Raw genomic sequence first — 21,770 nt, 5'->3', positions numbered from 1 at the left:
ACAAGTTCAAAAGATATAGCCATTCGTTCAAAAAGTACTTATCTCTCCAAGTTGAAGCGTTTTTGATACAGAGTCGAAATAACTAATGAATTTCCACAAGCTGGTTTCTGCTTTTGCAGTATGTTGTTAAGAACATGATTCTGCACAATATATGTCAAATTCAGTGTAATCCAAACACTGGTTCAAAAGAAAAAAACCATTCGGTCAAAAAGTGCTTATCTCACTTAGTTAAAGCATTTCTGTAAGGAGTGTAAATAACTATACATTTCATCAAGCTGGTTTCTGCTGTTGAAATATGTTGTTTAGAACATGATTTTGCACAATATATGTCAAGTTAAGTGTAATCCAGCCACAGGTTCAAAAGATATAGCCATTCGTTAAAAAAGCTCTTTTCTCACCGAGTTGAAGCATTTATGATACAGAGCTGAAATTACTAATGAATTTCATCAAGCTGGTTTTTGCTGTTGAAATATGTTGTTTAGGACATGATTCTGCACAATATATGTCAAATTTAGTGTCATCCAGCCACAAGTTCAAAAGATATAGCCATTTAGTAGAAAAAACTGCTTAACTCAACAATTAGAAGCATTTCTGGTACGGAGTGTAAATAATTAAGGAAATTCTTTAAGCTGGTTTCTGCTATTGAAATATGTCATATAGGACATGATTCTGCACAATATATGTCAAATTCAGTGCAGTCCAGCCCCAGGTTCAAAAGCTTTAGCCATTCCGTCAAAAAGTTCTTATCTCACCGAGTTAAAGCATTTTTTGATACAGAGTGTAAATAAATAACAAATTTCATCAAGCTGGTTTCTGCTGTTGAAATATGTTGTGTAGGACATGATTCTGCACAATATATGTCAAGTTCAGTGTAATCCAGCCTCTAGTTCAAAAGATATAGACATTCGTTCAAAAAGTGCTTATCTCACCGAGTTGAAGCGTTTTTGATGGAGTGGAAATAACTAATTATTTCATCAAGCTGGTTTCTGCTGTTGAAAAATTTTGTTTAAGACATGATTCTGCACAATATGTCAAATTCAGTGTAATCCAGCCACAACTTCAAAAGTTATAGCCATTCGTTCAAAAAGTGCTTATCTCAAATTGTTAAAGCATTTTTATATACAGAGTGTAAATAAATAACAAATTTCATCAAGCTGGTTTCTGCTGTTGAAAAATTTTGTGTAAGACATGATTCTGCAGAATATATGTCAAATTCAGTGTAATCCAGCAACAAGTTCAAAGGATAAAGCCATTCGGTCAAAAAGTGCTTATCTCACCGAGTTGAAGCGCTTTTGATACAGAGTGGAATTAACAAATGAATTTTATCAAGCTGGTTTCTGCTGTTGAAATATGTTGTTTAGGACATGATTCTTAACAATATTTGTCAAATTCAGTGTAATTCAGCCACAAGTTCAAAAGATATAGACATTCGTTCAAAAAGTGCTTATCTCACCGGGTTGAAGCGTTTTTGATACAGAGTGGAACTAACTAATTATTTCATCACGCTGGTTTCTGCTGTTGAAATATTTTGTTTAGGACATGATTCTGCACAATATTTCAAATTCAGTGTTATCCAGCCACAAGTTCAAAAGATATAGGCATTCGTTCAAAAAGTTCTTATCTCACCGAGTTGAAGTGTTTTTGATACAGAGTGGAAATAACTAATGACTTTCATCATTCTGGTTTCTGATGTTGAAATATGTTGTTTAGGACATGATTTTGCACAATATATGTCAAATTCAGTGTAATCAAGCAACAATTTCAAAAGATATAGCCATTCGGTCAAAAAGTGCTTATCTCACCTTGTTGAAGCGCTTTTCATACAGAGTGGAAATAACAAATGAATTTCATCAAGCTGTTTTCTGATGTTTAAATATGTTGTTTAGGACATGACTCTGCACAATATATGTCAAGTTCAGTGTAATCCAGCCAAAAGTTCAAAAGATATAACCATTCGTTAAAAAAGATCTTATCTCCCCGAGTTGAAGCGTTTTTGATACAAAGTGGAAATAACTAATGAATTTCATCATTCTGGTTTCTGATGTTGAAATATGTTGTTTAGGACATGATTCTGCAGAATATATGTAAAATTCAGTGTAATCCAGCAACAAGTTCAAAAGATATAGCCATTCGGTCAAAAAGTGCTTATCTCAATTAGTTAAAGCATTTTTTGATACAGAGTGTAAATAAATAACAAATTTCATCAAGCTGGTTTCTGCTGTTGAAATATGTTGTGTAGGACATGATTCTGCACAATATATGTAAAGTTCAGTGTAATCCAGCCAAAAGTTCAAAAGATATAACTATTCGGTCAAAATTTGCTTATCTAACCTTGTTGAAGCGTTTTTTATACAGAGTGGAAATAACTAATGCAATTGCCGAAGCTGGTTTCTGCTGTTGAAATATGTTTTTTAGGAGATGATTCTGCAGAATATATGTAAAATTCAGTGTAATCCAGCAACAAGTTCAAAAGATATAGCCATTCGGTCAAAAAGTTCTTATCTTACTTAGTTAAAGCATTCTTTGTAAGGAGTCTAAATAACTGACAAATTAAATCAAGCTGGTTTCTGCATTTGAAATATGTTGTTTAGGACATGATTTTTCACAATATTTGTCAAGTTAAGTGTAATCCAGCAACAATTTCAAAAGATATAGCCATTCCGTCAAAAAGTGCTTATCTCACCTTGTTGAAGCGTTTTTGATACAGAGTGGATATTACTAATGAATTTCATCAAGGTAGTTTCTGCTGTTGCAATATGTTGTTAAGGACATGATTCTGCACAATATATGTCAAATTTAGTGTTATCCAGCCACAAGTTCAAAAGATATAACCATTCGTACAAAAAGTGCTTATCTCAACGAGTTGAAGCATTTTTGATTCAGAGTAGAAATAACTATACATTTCATCAAGCTGGTTTTTTGCTGTTGAAATATGTTGTTTAGGACATGATTCTGCACAATATATGTCAAATTCAGTGTAATCCAAACACAGGTTCAAAAGATATAGCCATTCGGTCAAAAAGAGCTTATCTCACTTAGTTAAAGCATTTCTGTAAGGAGTGTAAATAACTAACGAATTTCATCAAGCTGGTTTTTGCTGTTGAAATTTGTTGTTTGGGACATGATTTTGCACAATATATGTCAAGTTAAGTTTAATCCAGCCAAAATTTCAAAAGATATAGCCATTCGTGAAAAAAGATCTTATCTCACCGAGTTGAAGCGTTTTTCATACAGAGTGGAAATAACTAATGAATTTCATCAAGCTTTATTCTGCTGTTGAAATATGTTGTTTAGAACATGATTCTGAACAATATATGTCAAATTCAGTGCAGTCCAGCCCCAGGTTCAAAAGCTTTAGCCATTCCGTCAAAAAGTTCTTATCTCACCGAGTTAAAGCATTTTTTGTAAGGAGTGTAAATAACTAATGAATTTCATCGAGCTGGTTTTTGCTGTTGAAATATGTTGTTAAGGGCATGATTCTGCACAATATATGTCGAATTCAGTGCAATCCAACCACAGGTTCAAAAGAAATAGCCATTTGGTCAAAAAGTGCTTATCTCAATTAGTTGAAGCATTTTTTGATACAGAGTGTAAATAAATAACAAATTTCATCAAGCTGGTTTCTGCTGTTGAAATATGTTGTGTAGGACATGATTCTGCACAATATATGTCAAGTTCAGTGTAATCCAGCAAAACGTTCAAAAGATATAACCATTCGGTCAAAAAGTGCTTATCTAACCGTGTTGAAGTGTTTTTGATACAGAGTGGAAATAACTAATGCAATTGCTGAAGCTGGTTTCTGATGTTGAAATATGTTTTGTAGGAGATGATTCTGCACAATATGTGTCAAATTCAGTGTAATCCAACCACAGGTTCAAAATAAATAGCCATTTGGTCAAAAAGTGCTTATCTCAATTAGTTGAAGCATTTTTTGATACAGAGTGTAAATAAATAACAAATTTCATCAAGCTGGTTTCTGCTGTTGAAATATGTTGTGTAGGACATGATTCTGCACAATATATGTCAAATTCAGTGTAATCCGGCCACATGTTCAAAAGATATAGCCATTCAGTCAAAAAGTGCTTATCTACCTTAGTTAAAGCATTTTTTGAAAGGAGTTTAAATAACTAACGAATTTCATCGAGCTGGTTTCTGCTGTTGAAATATGTTGATTAGGACATGACTCTGCACAATATATGTCAAGTTTAGCATAATCCAGCCACAAGTTTAAAAGATATAGCCATTCGTATAAAAAGTGCTTCTCTCAATTAGTTAAAACATTTTATGTTAGGAGTGTAAATAACTAACGAATTTCATCAAACTGGTTTCTACTGTTGAAATATGTTCTTTAGGACATGATTCTGCACAATATATGTCAAGTTAAGTGTAATCCAGCCAAAAGTTCAAAAGATATAGCCATTCGTTCAAAAAGATATTATCTCACCGAGTTGAAGCGTTTTTGATAGAGTGGAAATAACTAACGAATTTCATCTACCTGGTTTCTGCTGTTGAAATATGTTGTTCAGTACATGATTCTGCACAATATTTGTCAAATTCACTGTAATCCAGGCACAAGTTCAAAAGATGTAGCCAATCGGTCAAAATTGCTTATCTCACCGAGTTGAAGCATTTTTGATACAGAGTGGAAATAACTAATTTATTTCATGAAGCTGGTTTCTGCTGTTGCAATATGTTGTTTTGGAAATCATTCTGCACGATATATGTCAAATTCACTGTAATCCAGGCACAAGTTCAAAATATAAAGGCAATCATTCAAGAAGTTTCTATCTCACCGAGTTGAAGCGTTTTTGATACAGAGTGGAAATAACTAATGAATTTCATCAAGCCGGTTTCTGCTGTTGAAATATGTTGTTTAGGACATGATTCTGCACAATATATGTCAAATTCAGTGTAATCAAGCCAAAAGTTCAAAAGATTTAGCCAATCGGTCAAAAGGTGCTTATCTCAATTAGTTAAAGCATTTTTTGTAAGGAGTGTAAATACCTAATGAATTTCATCAAGCTGGTTTCTGCTGTAGCAATATGTTGTTTAGGACATGACTCTGCACAATATATGTCAAATTAAGTGCAATCCAGCCACAGGTTCAAAAGATATAGCCATTTGGTCAAAAAGTGCTGATCTCACTTAGTTAAAGCATTTTTTGTAAGGTGTGTAAATAACTAACCAATTTCATCAAGCTGGTTTCTGCCATTGAAATATGTTGTTTAGGACATGATTCTGCAAAGTATATGTCAAATTCAGTGTAATCCAGCCACAGGTTCAAAAGATATAGACATTCGTTAAAAAAGTGCTTATTTTACAGAGTTGAAGCGTTTTTGATACAGAGTGGAAATAACTAATGCATTTCATCAAGCTGGTTTCTGCTGTTGAAATATTATTTTCAGGACATAATTCTGCACAATATTTGTCAAATTCAGTGTAATCCAGCCAGAAGTTATAAAAGACATAGCCATTTGTTCAAAAAGTGCTTATCTCACCGAGTTGAAGCGTTTTTGATACAGAGTGGTAATAACTAATGAATTTCCACAAGGTGGTTTCTGCTGTTGAAATATGTTGTTTAGGTCATGAACCTGCAAAATATATGTCAAATTCAGTGTAATCCAGCAACAACTTCAAAAGACATAGCCAATCGTTCATATCTTTGTTTAGGACTTGATTCTGCACAATATATGTCAAGTTAAGTGTAATCCAGCCAAAAGTTCAAAAGATATAGCCATTCGTACAAAAAGTACTTCTCTCACCGAGTTGAAGCGTTTTTGATACAGTGGAAATGACTAATGAATTTCATTAAGCTGGTTTCTGTTGTTGAAATGTGTTGTTTAGGACATGATTCTGGACAATATATGTCAAATTCAGTGTAATCCAGCCACAAGTTCAAAAGATATAGCCATTCTTCGAAAAGTGCTTATCTCACCGAGTTGAAGCGTTTTTGATACAGAGTGTAAATAACTAACAAATTTCATCAACCTGGTTTCTGCCATTGGAATATGTTGTTTAGGACATGATTCTGCACAATATATGTTAAAATTCAGTGTAATCCAGCAACAGGTTCAAAAGATATAGCCATTCGGTCAAAAAGTGCTTATCTCACTTAGTTAAAGCATTTCTGTAAGGAGTGTAAATAACTAACTAATTTCATCAAGCTGGTTTCTGCATTTGTAATATGTTGTTCGGGACATGATTTTGCACAATATATGTCAAGTTAAGTTTAATCCAGCCAAAAGTTCAAAAGATATAGCCATTCTTTAAAAAAGGTCTTATCTCACCGAGTTGAAGCGTTTTTTATACAGAGCTGAAATTACTAATGAATTTCATCAAGCTGGTTTCTGCTGTTGAAATCTGTTGTTTAGGACATGATTCTGTACAATATATGTCAGATTCAGTGTAATCCAGCTACGAGTTCGAAAGATAGAGCCATTCGTTCAAAAAGTGCTTATATCACCGAGTAACGAATTTTATGTAAGGCGTGTAAGTAACCAATGAATTTCATCGAGCTGGTTTCTGCTGTTGCAATATGTTGTTTAGGACATGATTCTGCACAATATATGTCAAATTCAGTGTTATCCATCCACTAGTTCAAAAGATATAACCATTCGTACAAAAAGTGCTTATCTCAACGAGATGAAGCATTTTTGATTCAGCGTGGAAATAACTATACATTTCATCAAGCTGGTTTTTTGCTGTTGTAATATGTTTCTTAGGACATGATTCTGCACAATATATGTCAAATTCAGTGCAATCCAACCACAGGTTCAAAAGAAATAGCCATTCGGTCAAAAAGTGCTTATCTAACCGTGTTGAAGCGTTTTTGATACAGAGTGGAAATAACTAATGCAATTGCTGAAGCTGGTTTCTGCTGTTAAAATATGTTTTGTAGGAGATGACTCTGCACAATATATGTCAAATTCAGTGTAATCCAGGCACAACTTCAAAAGATATAGACATTCATTCAAAAAGTGCTTATCTAATCATGTTGAAGCGTTTTTGATACAGAGGTCAAATATCTAATGAATTTCATCAAGCTGGTTTCTGCTGTTGAAATATGTTGTTTATGACATGATTCTGCACAATATATGTCAAATTCAGTGTAATCCAGCCACAAATTCAAAAGATATAGCCATTGGTTCAAAAAGTGCTTATCTCACCGAGTTGAAGCACTTTTGATACAGAGTGGAAATAACTAATTAATTTCATCAAGCTGGTTCCTGATGTTGAAAAATGTTGTTTAAGACATAATTCAGCACAATATGTCAAATTCAGTGTAATCCAGCCAAAAGTTCAAAAGATATAACTATTTGGTCAAAAAGTGCTTATCTAACCTTGTTGAAGCGTTTTTGATACAGAGTGGAAATAACCAATGAATTTCATAAAGCTGGTTTCTGCTGTTGAAATATGTTGTTTAGGACATGATTCTGCAAAGTATATGTCAAATTCAGTGTAATCCAGCCACAAGTTCAAAAGATATAGCCATTCGGTCAAAAAGTGCTTATCTAACCGTGTTGAATCGTTTTTGATACAGAGTGGAAATAACTAATGCAATTGCTGAGGCTGGTTTTTGCTGTTTAGATATGTTTTTTAGGAGATGATTCTGCACAATATATGTCAAGTTTAGCATAATCCAGCCACAAGTTTAAAAGATATAGCCATTCGTATAAAAAGTGCTTCTCTCTATTAGTTAAAACATTTTATGTTGGGAGTGTAAATAACTAACGAATTTCATCAAACTGGTTTCTACTGTTGAAATATGTTGTTCAGTACATGATTCTGCACAATATATGTCAAATTCACTGTAATCCAGGCACAAGTTCAAAAGATGTAGCCAATCGGTCAAAATTGCTTATCACACCGAGTTGAAGCATTTTTGATACAGAGTGGAAATAACTAATTTATTTCATGAAGCTGGTTTCTGCTGTTGCAATATGTTGTTTTGGAAATCATTCTGCATGATATATGTCAAATTCAGTGTAATCTAGCCACAAGTTCAAAATATATAGGCAATCATTCAAGAAGTTTCTATCTCACCGAGTTGAAGCGTTTTTGATACAGAGTGGAAATAACTAATGAATTTCATCAAGCCGGTTTCTGCTGTAGCAATATGTTGTTTAGGACATGATTCTGCACAATATATGTCAAATTAAGTGTAATCCAGCCACAGGTTCAAAAGATATAGCCATTTAGTCAAAAAGTGCTGATCTCACTTAGTTAGAGCATTTTTTGTAAGGTGTGTAAATAACTAACCAATTTCATCAAGCTGGTTTCTGCCATTGAAATATGTTGTTTAGGACATGATTCTGCAAAATATATGTCAAATTCAGTGTAATCCAGCCACAAGTTCAAAAGATATAGACATTCGTTAAAAAAGTGCTTATTTTACAGAGTTGAAGCGTTTTTGATACAGTGGAAATAACTAATGCATTTCATCAAGCTGGTTTCTGCTGTTGAAATATTATGTTCAGGACATAATTCTGCACAATATTTGTCAAATTCAGTGTCATCCAGCCAGAAGTTATAAAACACATAGCCATTTGTTAAATAAGTGCTTATCTCACCGAGTTGAAGCGTTTTTGATACAGAGTGGTAATAACTAATGAATTTCCACAAGCTGGTTTCTGCTGTTAAAATATGTTGTTTAGGTCATGAACCTGCAAAATATATGTCAAATTCAGTGTAATCCAGCAACAACTTCAAAAGACATAGCCAATCGTTCATATCTTTGTTTAGGACTTGATTCTGCACAATATATGTCAAGTTAGGTGTAATCCAGCCACAAGTTCAAAAGATATAGCCATTCGTACAAAAAGTACTTCTCTCACCGAGTTGAAGCGTTTTTGATACAGTGGAAATGACTAATGAATTTCATTAAGCTGGTTTCTATTGTTGAAATGTGTTGTTTAGGACATGATTCTGGACAATATATGTCAAATTCAGTGTAATCCAGCCTCAAGTTCAAAAGATATAGCCATTCTTCGAAAAGTGCTTATCTCACCGAGTTGAAGGGTTTTTATACAGAGTGTAAATAACTAACGAATTTCATCAACCTGGTTTCTGCCATTGGAATATGTTGTTTAGGACATGATTCTGCACAATATATGTTAAAATTCAGTGTAATCCAGCTACAGGTTCAAAAGATATAGCCATTCGGTCAAAAAGTGCTTATCTCACTTAGTTAAAGCATTTCTGTAAGGAGTGTAAATAACTAACTAATTTCATCAAGCTGGTTTCTGCCATTGAAATATGTTGTTCGGGACATGATTTTGCACGATATATGTCAAGTTAAGTTTAATCCAGCCAAAAGTTCAAAATATATAGCCATTCTTTAAAAAAGGTCTTACCTCACCGAGTTGAAGTGTTTTTTTATACAGAGCTGAAATTACTAATGAATTTCATCAAGCTGGTTTCTGCTGTTGAAATCTGTTGTTTAGGACATGATTCTGCACAATATATGTCAGATTCAGTGTAATCCAGCTACGAGGTCGAAAGATAGAGCCATTCGTTCAAAAAGTGCTTATCTCACCGAGTAACGAATTTTATGTAAGGCGTGTAAGTAACCAATGAATTTCATCAAGCTGGTTTCTGCTGTTGCAATATGTTGTTTAGGACATGATTCTGCACAATATATTTCAAATTCAGTGTTATCCATCCACTAGTTCAAAAGATAAAACCATTCGTACAAAAAGTGCTTATCTCAACGAGATGAAGCATTTTTGATTCAGAGTGGAAATAACTATACATTTCATCAAGCTGGTTTCTACTGTTGAAATATGTTGTTAAGGACATGATTTTGCACAATGTATGTCAAATTTAGTTTAATCCAGCCACAAGTTCTAAAGATATAGCCATGACTTGATTCTGCACAAATTGTATAAAACTATGAATTCCTTGAAGGTCATTGTTCCTGCTGAATTATGTTGAATGGGAAACAATTCTGCACAATATATGTCAAAATCACTCAATTGCAGCCACAGGTATGAAAGATATAGCCATTTGGTCAAAAACTGCTTATTTCACCGAGTTTAAGCATTTATGTTACAAATTGTAAAAAAAATATTAATTCCTTCAAGCTGATTGTTGCTGCTGAAATATGTTGAAATGCTCATGATTCTGTATGATATATGTCAAAGCCACTCAAATCCAACCACTGGTTTAAAAGATATAGCCATGTGGTCAAAAAAAACTTATTTCACCGAGTTGAAGCATTTGTTTTACAAATTGTAAAAAAACTATGAATTCCTTTAAGCTGCTTGTTGCTGCTGAAATATGTTGAATGGAACATGATTCTCACCGAGTTGAAGCCTTTATGTTGAAGTATTTATGTTATGAATTTTAAAATATCATGAATTCCTTCAAGCTGCTCGTTGCTGCTGAAATATGTTGAAAGGGACATGATTCTGCACAATATATGTCAAAATCAATTAAAACCACCCAAAGGTTTAAAAGATATAGCCATTTGGTCTAAAAGTGCTTATCTCACCAAGTTGAAGCATTTATGTTACAAATTTGTTAAAAAATTGATGAATTCCTTCAAGCTGCTTGTTGCTGCTGAAATATTTTGAATGGGACACGATTTTTCACAATATATGTCAAGATCACTCAAATGCAGCCACAGGCTTAAAAGATATGGCCATGTTACAAAAAGTACTTATCTCACTGAGTTTAAGCATTTATGTTACAAATTCTAAAAAACTTATGAATTCCTTCAAGCTGCTTGTTGCTGCTGAAATATGTTTGAATGGGACATGATTCTTCACAACATATGTCAAAGCCACTCAAATCAGACTTCAGGTTTAAAAGATCTCGCCATGTGGTCAAAAAATGCTTATCTCACCGAGTTGAAGCATTTCTGCTATAAATTGTAAAAAATTATGAATTCCTTCAAGCTGCTTGTTGCTGCTGAATTATGTTGATTCGGACACTATTCTGCACAATACATGTCAAGATCACTCAAATACAGCCACAGGTTAAAAGATATAGCCATTTTCTGAAAAAGTACTTATTTTACCGAGTTGAAGCATTTATTTTAAAAATTGTAAAGAACTTATGAATTCCTCCAAGCTGGTTGTTGCTGCTGAATTATGTTGAATGGGACATTATTCTGCACAATATATGTTAAAATCACTCAAATGCAGCCACAGGTTTAAAAAGATGTAGCTATTTGGTCAAAAAATCCTTAATTCACCGAGTTGAAGCATTTATGTTACAAATTGTAAAGAAATATTGATTCCTACAAGTTGCTTGTCGCTGCTAAAATATGTTGAAATGGGCATGATTCTGCACAATAAATGTCAAAAGCAATGAAATCCACCAACAGGTTTAAAAGACATAGCCATTTGCTGAAAAAATTCTTATCTTGCCGAGTCGAAGCATTTATGTTACAAAGTGTAAAAAACTTATGAATTCCTTCAAGCTGCTTGTTGCCTCTGAAATATGTCGAATGGGACATGATTCTGTACAATATATGTCAAAATCAATGAAATCCACCAACAGGTTTAAAAGATATAGCCATTTGCTGAAAAAATTCTTATCTTACCGAGTTGAAGCATTTATGTTGAAGCATTTATGTTATGAATTTTAAAAAATTATGAATTCCTTCAAGCTGCTCGTTGCTGCTGAAATATGTTGAAAGGGACATGATTCTGCACAAAATTCATAAAATTCATAATTCAACTTGGTGAGATAAGCAGTTTTTGACCACATGGCTATATCTTTTAAACCTGTGGCTGCATTTGAGTGATTTTGACATATTTTGTGCAGAATAGTGTCCCATTCAACATAATTCAGCAGCAACAAGCAACTTGAAGGAATTCATAATTTTTTTTACAATTTATAACATAAATGCTCCAACTCGGTGAGCTCAGTATTTTTTGACCACATGGCTATAGTTTTTGAACCTGGAGTAGGATTTGAGTGGCTTTGACATATTTTGTACAGAATCATGTCCCATTCGACATATTTCAGAGGCAACAAGCAGCTTGAAGGAATTCATAAGTTTTTACAATTTGTATCATAAATGCTTCAACTCATTGAGATAAGTACTTTTTCACAAAATGGCTGTATCTTTTAACCTGTGGCTGCATTTGAGTGATCTTGATATACATTGTGCAGAATCGTGTCCCATTCAACATATTTCAGCAGCAACAAGCAGCTTGAAGGAATTCAACATTTTTTTAACATTTTGTAAAATAAATGCTTCAACTCGGCATGAGAAGTACTTCTTTATTCACATGGCTTTATCAGTTAAACATATGGCTGCATTTGAGTGATTTTGACATGGAATTTATAGAATATTCTCTGTTAATACAACTTTTGAATAGTGTACTGATAGTAATTGCTAAGTACTGCTACTAGACTAATACAGTGATAATAATAGGCCCAGCTTTTACAAATACTTTAAAGTAAAATAAAATACAATTAACAAACAAATAAACTATGATTTAGAATTTTTATTACATAATACACCATGTTATTTCATTTCCTAGAGAATAAAAAAGTTGCAAGTGCATTTTGTAATAATCTTCTCAATATGTAATAACGTATTACATAATGCGGCAAAATTTATCACAAAATGCGTTGGGGCAGTTTATTACAAAATCCGGCAGTTTATTTCAAAATGCGTCTTTATTACAAAATGAAAAGAAAAAGTTATTAAATTTTGAACCTTTAGTACAAAATGCACTGTTATTACAAAATTTGGCTTAACATACCTCCACCTCTCTAGATTTTCCTCTACCTGATCACAACATACTTCTCTGCAACTCCAGACTTCCTCATACAGTACCAGAGCTCCTCTCTTGGCACCCTGTCATATGCTTTTTCTAGGTCTACAAAATCGCAATGCAACTCCCTCTGACCTTTGTACTTTTCTATTAGCATTCTCTACGCAAATACTGCATCTGTAGTACTCTTCCCAGCAAGAAGCCATACTGCTGTTCACAAATGCTGACTTCTGCTCTCAGTCTAGTTTCCACTACTCTTTCCCATAACTTCATTGTATGGCTCATCAACTTTATCCCTCTATAGTTGCCACAATTCTGCACATCCCCTTTATTCTTAAAAAATAGGCACCATCACACTTTGTCTCCATTCTTCAGGCATCTTCTCACTCTCTAAGATCCTGTTGAATAATCTAGGTAGAAAATCTACCGCTGCCTCTCCTAGACACTTCCACACCTCCACAGGTATATCATCAGGACCAACTGCTTTTCCACTCTTCATCCTCTTCAATTCCTTCCTTACTTCACTTTTACTAATTTGTGCTACTTTGTGGTCTACAATAGTCACCTCTTCTACCCTTCCCTCTCTTTCATTTTCCACATTCATCAGCTCTTCAAAGTACTCTTTCCATCTTCCCATCACTCTTCTAGCGTCTGTCAATACATTTCCCTCTCTGTCCTTAATCGCCCGGACCGGTTGTACATCCTTTCCATCTTTATCTCTCTGTTTCGCCAACCTGTACACATCATTCTCACCCTCCTTACTATCCAACCGAGCATACAAGGCATCGTACGCTCTTTGTTTTGCCTTTGGTACCTCTATCTTTACCTTTCGCCACATCTCCCTGAACTCCTGTCTGTTCTCTTCAGTCCTCTCAGTATCCCACTTCTTCTTTGCTGACCGCTTTCTCTTTATATACTCCTGCACTTCCTCATTCCACCACCAAGTCTCCTTATCTACTTTCCTTCCAGATGACACACCAAGTACTCTTCTACCTGTCTCCCTGATAACACTAGCTGTAGTTGTCCAATCATCTGGAAGCTCACCCTGACCACCCAGATCCTTTCTCAACTCCTCCCTGAAAACCATGCAACACTCCTCCCTTTTCAGTTTCTACCACTTTGTCCTCTGCTCTGCCTTTGTCCTCTTCATCTTCCTTGTCACCAGAGTCATCCTACAAACCACCATCCTATGTTGTCTAGCTACACTCTCACCTACAACTACTTTGCAGTCACTGATCTCTTTCAGGTTACCTCGTATAGACGAGGTAACTACATCTTGTATAGACTTTAAGACGACATCTTGTATAGACAAGATGTAGTCTACCTGCGTGCTCCTACCTCCGCTCTTATAAGTTACCCTATGTTCCTGTTTTTTCTGGAAAAAGGTGTTCACTACAGCCATTTCCATCCTTTTTGCAAAATCTACCACCATCTGTCCCTCTGCATTCCTATTGTCAGGATCTCCTCTCGGCTGCCGAGAGGAGACACGGCTGGGATTAATTTGCAATTGGCGCCAGCTGCTGCAGCTGCCGCTAATCAAGATCCCTATAAAGGGCAGCGGCACACCCTGCCTGGTGCTGGAGGATTGTGGATGTCCCTGACCCCTGTCACGCTGAACCCCTGTTACACTGGACCCTGACCCAGCCTGAGGTCTGTCCTGTTGAGACCCAGTCCTTCCTGCCTGGGGCCTGTCCTGCCTGGGGCCCGTCCTGGTGAGACCCAGCCCTGTGCAACTCTGTCTCAGGGCCAGGGGCTTACCAGCGACACCCTACCTGCCGTTCAATCCAAATAAAGTGCTTTCAACCCAGATTCCTGCTCTGAGGTGTGGTTCCCTGCCAGAGTCCACCCAATCCATGACACCTATCCTGTATACTAAATCTGCCCATCACTTCTTCATCCCCTCTATTGCCTTCACCAGCATGTCCATTGAAGTCTGCACCAATTACCTCTCTCTCATGTCTGGGAAAATTCTGCATCACTTCATCTAACTCATTCCAGAACTTCTCCTTCTCTTCAGATTCACATCCCACCTGCGGGGCATAGCCACTAACAACATTGAGCATCACACCTTCGATTTCCAGTTTCAGACTCAAAAGTCTGACATTCTTTTCACCTCTAGGACATTCCTAACAAACTCTTCAAGATAACTTCTACTCCATTTCTCTTCTTTTCAGTACCATTATAGTATAACTTTAAGCCTGCTCCTAAGCTTCTAGCCTTACTACCTTTCCACCGGGTCTCCTGGACACACAGTATATCCACCTTCCTTCTCTGCATCATGTCGACCAACTCTCTACCTTTTCCTGTCATAGTCCCTACTCTCAGTCCCAGGCTCTTTCCTTTCCTTTCTCTGCTTCCGATCACGCACTCTTCTTGTTCTTCGACCCACAGTAGCCCAAGTTCCATTAGTACCCTGTAGGTCATCAGTACCAATGGCGGTCATTGTTAACCCGGTCCGCAACCGATCCGGTATGGTATAGTTTTGGTTGTCTCGCATGTTTAGTTTTGGCAAAAGTTTTACGCCGGATGCCCTTCCTAACGCAACCCTCTGTATTTATCTTTGGACCGGCACAGGGAGACACTGCTCCGTGCCCCCCCTAGGCAGGCTTGGAGAGACACGGGCCAGTGCCGCCCTAAGGCTGCATTTGAAGCACGTTACAAATTGTAAAAAACTTATGAATTCCTTCAAGCTGGTGGCTGCTGCTGAAATATGTTGAATGGGACATGATTCTTCACGATATATGTTAAAGTCACTGAAATCCACCCAAAGGTTTAAAAGATAAAACCATTTGGTCAAAAAAGTGCTTATCTCACCGAGTTGAAGCATTTATGTTCCAAAAGGAAAAAAAAAGTATGAATTCCTTCAAGCTGCTTGTTTCTGCTGAAATATGTTGAATGGGACATGATTCTGTACAATATATGTCAAAATCACTCAAATGCAGCCACAGGTTTAAAAGATATAGCCATTTGGTCGAAAAGTGCTTATCTCACCGAGTTGAAGCATTTATGTTAGAAATTGTAAGAAAAAACCTCTTGAATTTCTTCAAGCTGGTGTTTGCTGCTATAATATGTTGAATTGGAAATGATTCTGCACAGTACTGCAGACGCAGTATTTACGTTGAGAATGCTAATAAAGAAGTACAGTGAAAGCCAGAGGGAGCTGCATTGTGTTTTTGTAGACATAGAAAAAGCATATGACAGGGTGCCAAGAGAGGAGCTCTGGTATTGTATGAAGAAGTCTGGAGTGGTAGAGAAGTATGTTAAACTGGTGCAGGACATGTATGCTAGCTGTGAAGCATTGGTACGGTGCGCTTTAAGGGTAACAGAGAAGTTCAAGGTGGAGGTGGGACTCCATCAGGGATCAGCTCTGAGCCCCTTCTTGTTCCCAATGGTGATGGACAGGCTGACAGATGAGGTGAGACAGGAATCCCCATGGACCATGATGTTTGCAGATGTCATTGTGATTTGTAGTGAGGGCAGACAACAGGTAGAGGAAAATCTAGAGCTGGAGGTATGCTCTGGAAAGGAGAGGAATGAAATTTGGTCGCTGCAAGACGGAGTATATGTGTGTGAGTGAGATAAACTCGGGTGGAATGGTGAGGCTGCAGGAGGTGGAGATCAAGAAGCTGGAGGATTTCAGGTACTTGGGGTCAACAGTCCAGAGTAACGAAGAGTGTGGAAAAGAGGTGAAGAGACGGGTCCAAGCAGGTTGGAATGGGTGGAGAAAAGTGTCAGGGGTATTATGTGATAGGAGACTATTGGCCAGAATGAAAGGAAAGGTGCACAAGACAGTGGTGAGACCAGTGATGCTGTATGGCCTAGAAACTGTAACAATGACCAAAAGACAGCAGGCAGAACTAGAGGTTGCAGAGATGAAGATGTTGAGGTTCTCTTTGGGAGTTACCAGGTACGATAAGATCAGAAATGAGTCTGTCAGAGGAACAGCACATGGTGGTTGTTTGGAGAGAAGGTCAGAGAAGCCAGACTGAGATGGTTCAGTCATGTACAGAGGAGGGATAGAGAATATATTGGTAGACGGAGGCTTGAATTGGAGCTGCCAGGCAAGAGGTCTCGAGGAAGACCAAAGAGAAGATTTATGGACGTAGTGAGAGAGGATATGAAGGTAGTTGGTGTGAGAGAGGAGGATACAGAGAATAGGGTTGGATGGAGAAAGTTGACTCGCTGTGGCGACCCCTGAAGGGAAAAGCCAAAAGAAGAAGAAGAAGAAGAAGTAACATAAATGCTTCAACTTGGTGAGATAAGGAGTTTTTGACCACATGGCTATATCTTTAAAAACCTGTGGCTGGATTTGAGCGATTCGACATGTATTGTGCAGAATCATGTCCTGTTCAACATATTTCAGTAGCATCCAGCAGCTTGACAGAATTCATGAGATTTTTCAATTTGTGCAAGTGCTTCAGCTCAGTGAGATAAGCACTTTTTGACCACATGGCTATATCTTCTAAACCTGTGCCTATGGTTAAAAAGTGCTTATCTCACCGAGTCGAAGCATTTATGATACAAATTGTAGAAACTTATGAATTCTTTCAAGCTGATGGCTGCTGCTGAAATATGTTTAATTGGACATGTTTCTGCACAATGTACATCAAAATTACTCAAATCCAGCCCCAGGTTTAAAAGATACGGCCATGTGGTCAAAAAATGCTTATCTAACCGAGTTGAAGCATTTTTTGTTCCTTATTGTAAAAAAAAATAATGAATTCCTTCAAGCTGGTGGTTGCTGCTGAAAAATGTTTAATGGGACACGATTCTGCACAACATATGTCAAAATCACTCAAATCCAGCCACAAGCTTAAAAGATATAGCCATTTGGTCAAAATATGCTTATCACACTGAGTTGAAGCATTTATTTTACAAATTGTAAAAAACTTATGAATTCCTTCAAGCTGCTTGTTGCTGCTGAAATATATTGAATGGGACATGATTCTGCACAATATATGTAAAAATCACTGAAATCCAGCCACAGGTTTAAAAGATATAGCCATGTTGTCAAAAAGTGCTTCTCTCACAGAGTAGAAGCTTTTATGTTACAAATTATGAAAAAACTTATAAATTCTTTCAAGCCGGTAGCTGCTGCTGACATATGTTGAATAGGACATGATTTTGCACAATGTATGTCAAAATTACTCAAATCCAGGCCAAGGTTTAAAATATATAGCCTTGTGGTCAAAAATTGCTTATCTCACATCAGCATTGTATCAGCATCAGCATTTCTGACACAAATTAGAAATAACTTATTATCAATGTCAGCAGGCAGTATCCAACAATCATTGGGTGTTTCAAACACTGCAACACCCTCCTAATTGGTTTTTCAGCATTAGTTGCCAAAATCCCTGCCCATCAACTCCTTCTGGGCCATCGCTAAACTCTTTTCTCCTGCTCCATGACCAACAGGAGGCTCTGTCTGCTGTCTCCCGACTTATTGCGAGCAGCTGTCTTTCTCCCCTTCCCATCCCCCCAATTGCTGTCCACAGTCTCCACGCTGGCTTGCCAGGGAATCATCTTACATCCAACCTCGACTGGGAAGAGCCATGCCTGCTATCCTTTCCCCCTGCAGTCATGCAAGAGATTGTGGCATTTGGCATTCTTTCTCTCAATTCCTTTTCTGCCCATGCGGCTGTCAGTTCAATGACGATGAGGATGATTTCCTTTTCCTCTTCAGACCACATTACTGCGTTTGGCCTCATGTTTGTGGCTGGTGTCCCCCCCTTACAAACTTGATTGATGGTATTGCTCTCCCATGGCATTTCTTTTGTCTCTCCTGCTCCAGGGTGTCAGCAAGTGTCATGAGCACCTTGTCATGGCGCAACCTGGAGAAGAAAGCAGAAGTAGACACAATTTCTTAAGTATTCCAAAATCATTTTCAATATGGTCCAAATCGCTTCAACTTGTTGAGAGTAACACTTTTGGCACAGCATGGCTATATTTGTTAAACCTGTGGCTGAATTTCACTGATTTTGACATATATTGTGTAGAATCATGTTCTATTAAACATATTTCAACACCAGAAACCAGCTCTTAAAAATTCCAAAGTAATGTATAATTTGGTCCAAGACACTTCACCTTGGTGAGATAAACATTTTTGAAAACCATGACTATATCTTTTAACCCTGGGACTGAGTATCGGGGATTTTGACATGTATCGTGTACAATCACTTCCCATCCAACATATTTAAGCACCAGAAAAACGGCACCATATCTTAAAATTCCGGAGTTGTTTACAACTTGGTCCAAAACGCTTCAACTTGTTGAGACAAACACTTTTGGCTCACCATGGCTAAATGTTTTAACCTGCTGGATATCAGGCTGGATATCCGGGATTTTGGTATATATTGTGTAGAAGCAGATCCTAACCAAAATATTTCAGGACGAGAAACCAGCTCTCAAGAATGCCATAGTTAATTGCAATTAAATGCCTCACCTTGGTCAGATAAACATGTATGGACAACCATGGCTATGCTGACCCAGAGATATGTGCTGACCCAGAGATAGTGGAGAAAGAACTGGGGGAAAGTGGAAAGAAAACGTACGGGTAGAAAACAACGCAAACGTGTAAGACCCTGTCACGCCTCATAGGAATATTCATGTAACAACTGTATGTAACAGCCGGGCAGGATAAGAAGGGTGCTTTTTGCTGAGTGTTCCAAGCATAAGACCTGTTTACTGCAGGCGCTAGGGAAATAGCATAAGCCCGGGATACTAAATGATTTTGTATCAGGGACTTTTGAAGAAGCTTTGCTTAATATATACGTGTATATGAATTGATTGATCTTGTTGCGAATTGTCTTACTCCAGTCAGATTCCCACAACTTCAGTTTGGCACCCAACGTAAGGCTGGAGGGGCGTAGACGAGACGAGGACAACAACCGGGAAAAAGACCAAGAAAACAACGAGGCTTTGAAGGAATCGGGACCTGCACGAGGGGAGAATGGTGCCCTTCTGTGTCTGCAGCTGCATGACTGAAAGGTAAGGAGAAAAAACCTGTTGTTCATATTGAACCGAATTTAGCAAAATTGAATATATCAAATAGAGACACAGAATCATACTATTCCCTGACTGTGTACAATTTGAATTAAGAGAAAGCAGTGTATGAGGTTAAATCCCAGGATTGGGTCAGAGGCCCGTATTAACCCGTTGTAGACTGACGTTGGTGTTGGACGCAGCCCCACATTGTAAGGTTTCCGTAAACCTAAGGGAGAAAGAGTTTACCCTAAAACGGAAATAAATAAATAATATAGGCATGAAGCCATACTGCTGTTCACAAATGCTGACTTCTGCTCTCCGTCTAGTTTCCACTACTCTTTCCCATACCTTTATTGAATGGCTCATCAACTTTATCCCTCTATAGTTGCCACAATTCTGCACATCCCCTTTATTCTTAAAAATAGGCACCATCACACTTTGTCTCCATTCTTCAGGCATCTTCTCACTCTCTAAGATCCTGTTGAATAATCGAGTCAGAAAATCTACCGCTGCCTCTCCTGTTGTACATCCTTTCCATCTTTATCTCTCTGTTTCGCCAACCTGTATAGATCATTCTCACCCTCCTTACTGTCCAACCGGGCACACAAGTCATCGTACGCTCTTTGTTTTGCCTTTGTTACCTCTATCTTTACCTTTCGCCACATCTCCCTGAACTCCTGTCTGTTCTCTTCAGTCCTCTCAGTATCCCACTTCTTCTCTGCTAACCGCTTTCTCTGTATATACTCCTGCACTTCCTCATTCCACCACCAAGTCTCCTTATCTACTTTCCTTCCAGAGGACACACCAAGTACTCTTCTTCCTGTCTCCCTGATAACACTAGCTGTTGTTGTCCAATCATCTGGAAGCTCACCCTGACCACCCAGATCCTTTCTCAACTCCTCCCTGAAAACCATGCAACACTCCTCCCTTTTCAGTTTCCACCACTTTGTCCTCTGCTCTGCCTTTGTCTTCTTCATCTTCCTTGTCACCAGAGTCATCCTACAAACCACCATCCTATGCTGTCTGGCTACACTCTCACCTACAACTACTTTGCAGTCACTGATCTCTTTCAGGTTACCTCGTCTATACAAGATGTAGTCTACCTGCGTGCTCCTACCTCCGCTCTTTTAAGTTACCCTATGTTCCTGTTTTTTCTGGAAAAAGGTGTTCACTACAGCCATTTCCATCCTTTTCGCAAAATCTACCACCATCTGTCCCTCTGCATTCCTATCCGGGATACTAAATCTGCCCATCACTTCTTCATCCCCTCTATTGCTTTCACCAGCATGTCCATTGAAGTCCGCACCAATTACCACTCTCTCATTTCTGGGAATATTCTGCATCACTTCATCTAACTCATTACAGAACCTCTCCTACTCTTCAGATTCACATCCCACCTGTGGTACATAGCCACTAACAACATTGAGCATCACACCTTCAATTTCCAGTTTCAGACTCAAAAGTCTATCTGACATTCTTTTCACCTCTAGGACATTCCTAACAAACTCCTCCTTCAAGATAACCTCTACGCCATTTCTCCTCTTGTCAGTACCATAATAGTACAACTTAAAGCCTGCTTCTAGCCTTACTTTCTTTCCACCTGGTCTCCTGGACACACAGTATATCCACCCTCTTTCTCTGCATCATGTCGACCAACTCTTTACCTTTTCCTGTCATAGTCCCAATATTCAAAGTCCCTACTCTCAGTCCTAGGCTCTTTCCTTTCCTCCTCTCTCTCTGCTTCCAACACGCACTCCTCCTCTTCTTCTTGTTCTAGTTCTTCGACCTACAGTAGCCCAATTTCCATTAGTACCCTGTAGGTCATCAGTACCAATGGCGGTCGTTGTTAACGACCACAACCGATCCGGTATGATATGGTAATGGTTGACTTGCATGTTTGGTTTTGGCAAAAGTTTTACGCCGGATACCCTTCCTGACGCAACCCTCAGCATTTATGCGGGCTTTGGACCGGCACAGGCAGACACTGCTCCGTGCCTCCCCAAGGCAGGCTTGGGGAGACACGGGCCAGTGCCGCCCTGAGGCTGCATTAAA

At 37.7% G+C, this 21,770-nt stretch overlaps 1 long non-coding RNA gene across 1 annotated transcript; it reads right to left on the bottom strand.

Annotated features, from left to right (window-relative positions):
- Positions 1–17,491: 17,491 nt before the first annotated feature.
- Positions 17,492–20,435, bottom strand: LOC147222098 (uncharacterized). The gene is made up of 3 exons (XR_015107807.1): positions 20,360–20,435; positions 19,546–19,714; positions 17,492–18,565 (listed from the first exon to the last, which is right to left on the bottom strand). It is a non-coding gene; the product is annotated as an uncharacterized LOC147222098 (long non-coding RNA).
- Between the last annotated feature and the right edge of the window lie 1,335 nt (positions 20,436–21,770).

Source organism: Fistularia commersonii, chromosome 21 (assembly GCF_037954325.1).
Source record: "Fistularia commersonii isolate RoL2024-O1a breed Wild chromosome 21, RoL_Fcom_v1.0, whole genome shotgun sequence".
NCBI classification, from domain to species: Eukaryota; Metazoa; Chordata; class Actinopteri; order Syngnathiformes; family Fistulariidae; genus Fistularia; species Fistularia commersonii.
Note: the sequence above shows the minus strand (reverse complement) of the source record. Positions and strands in the feature narration are given on the sequence as shown.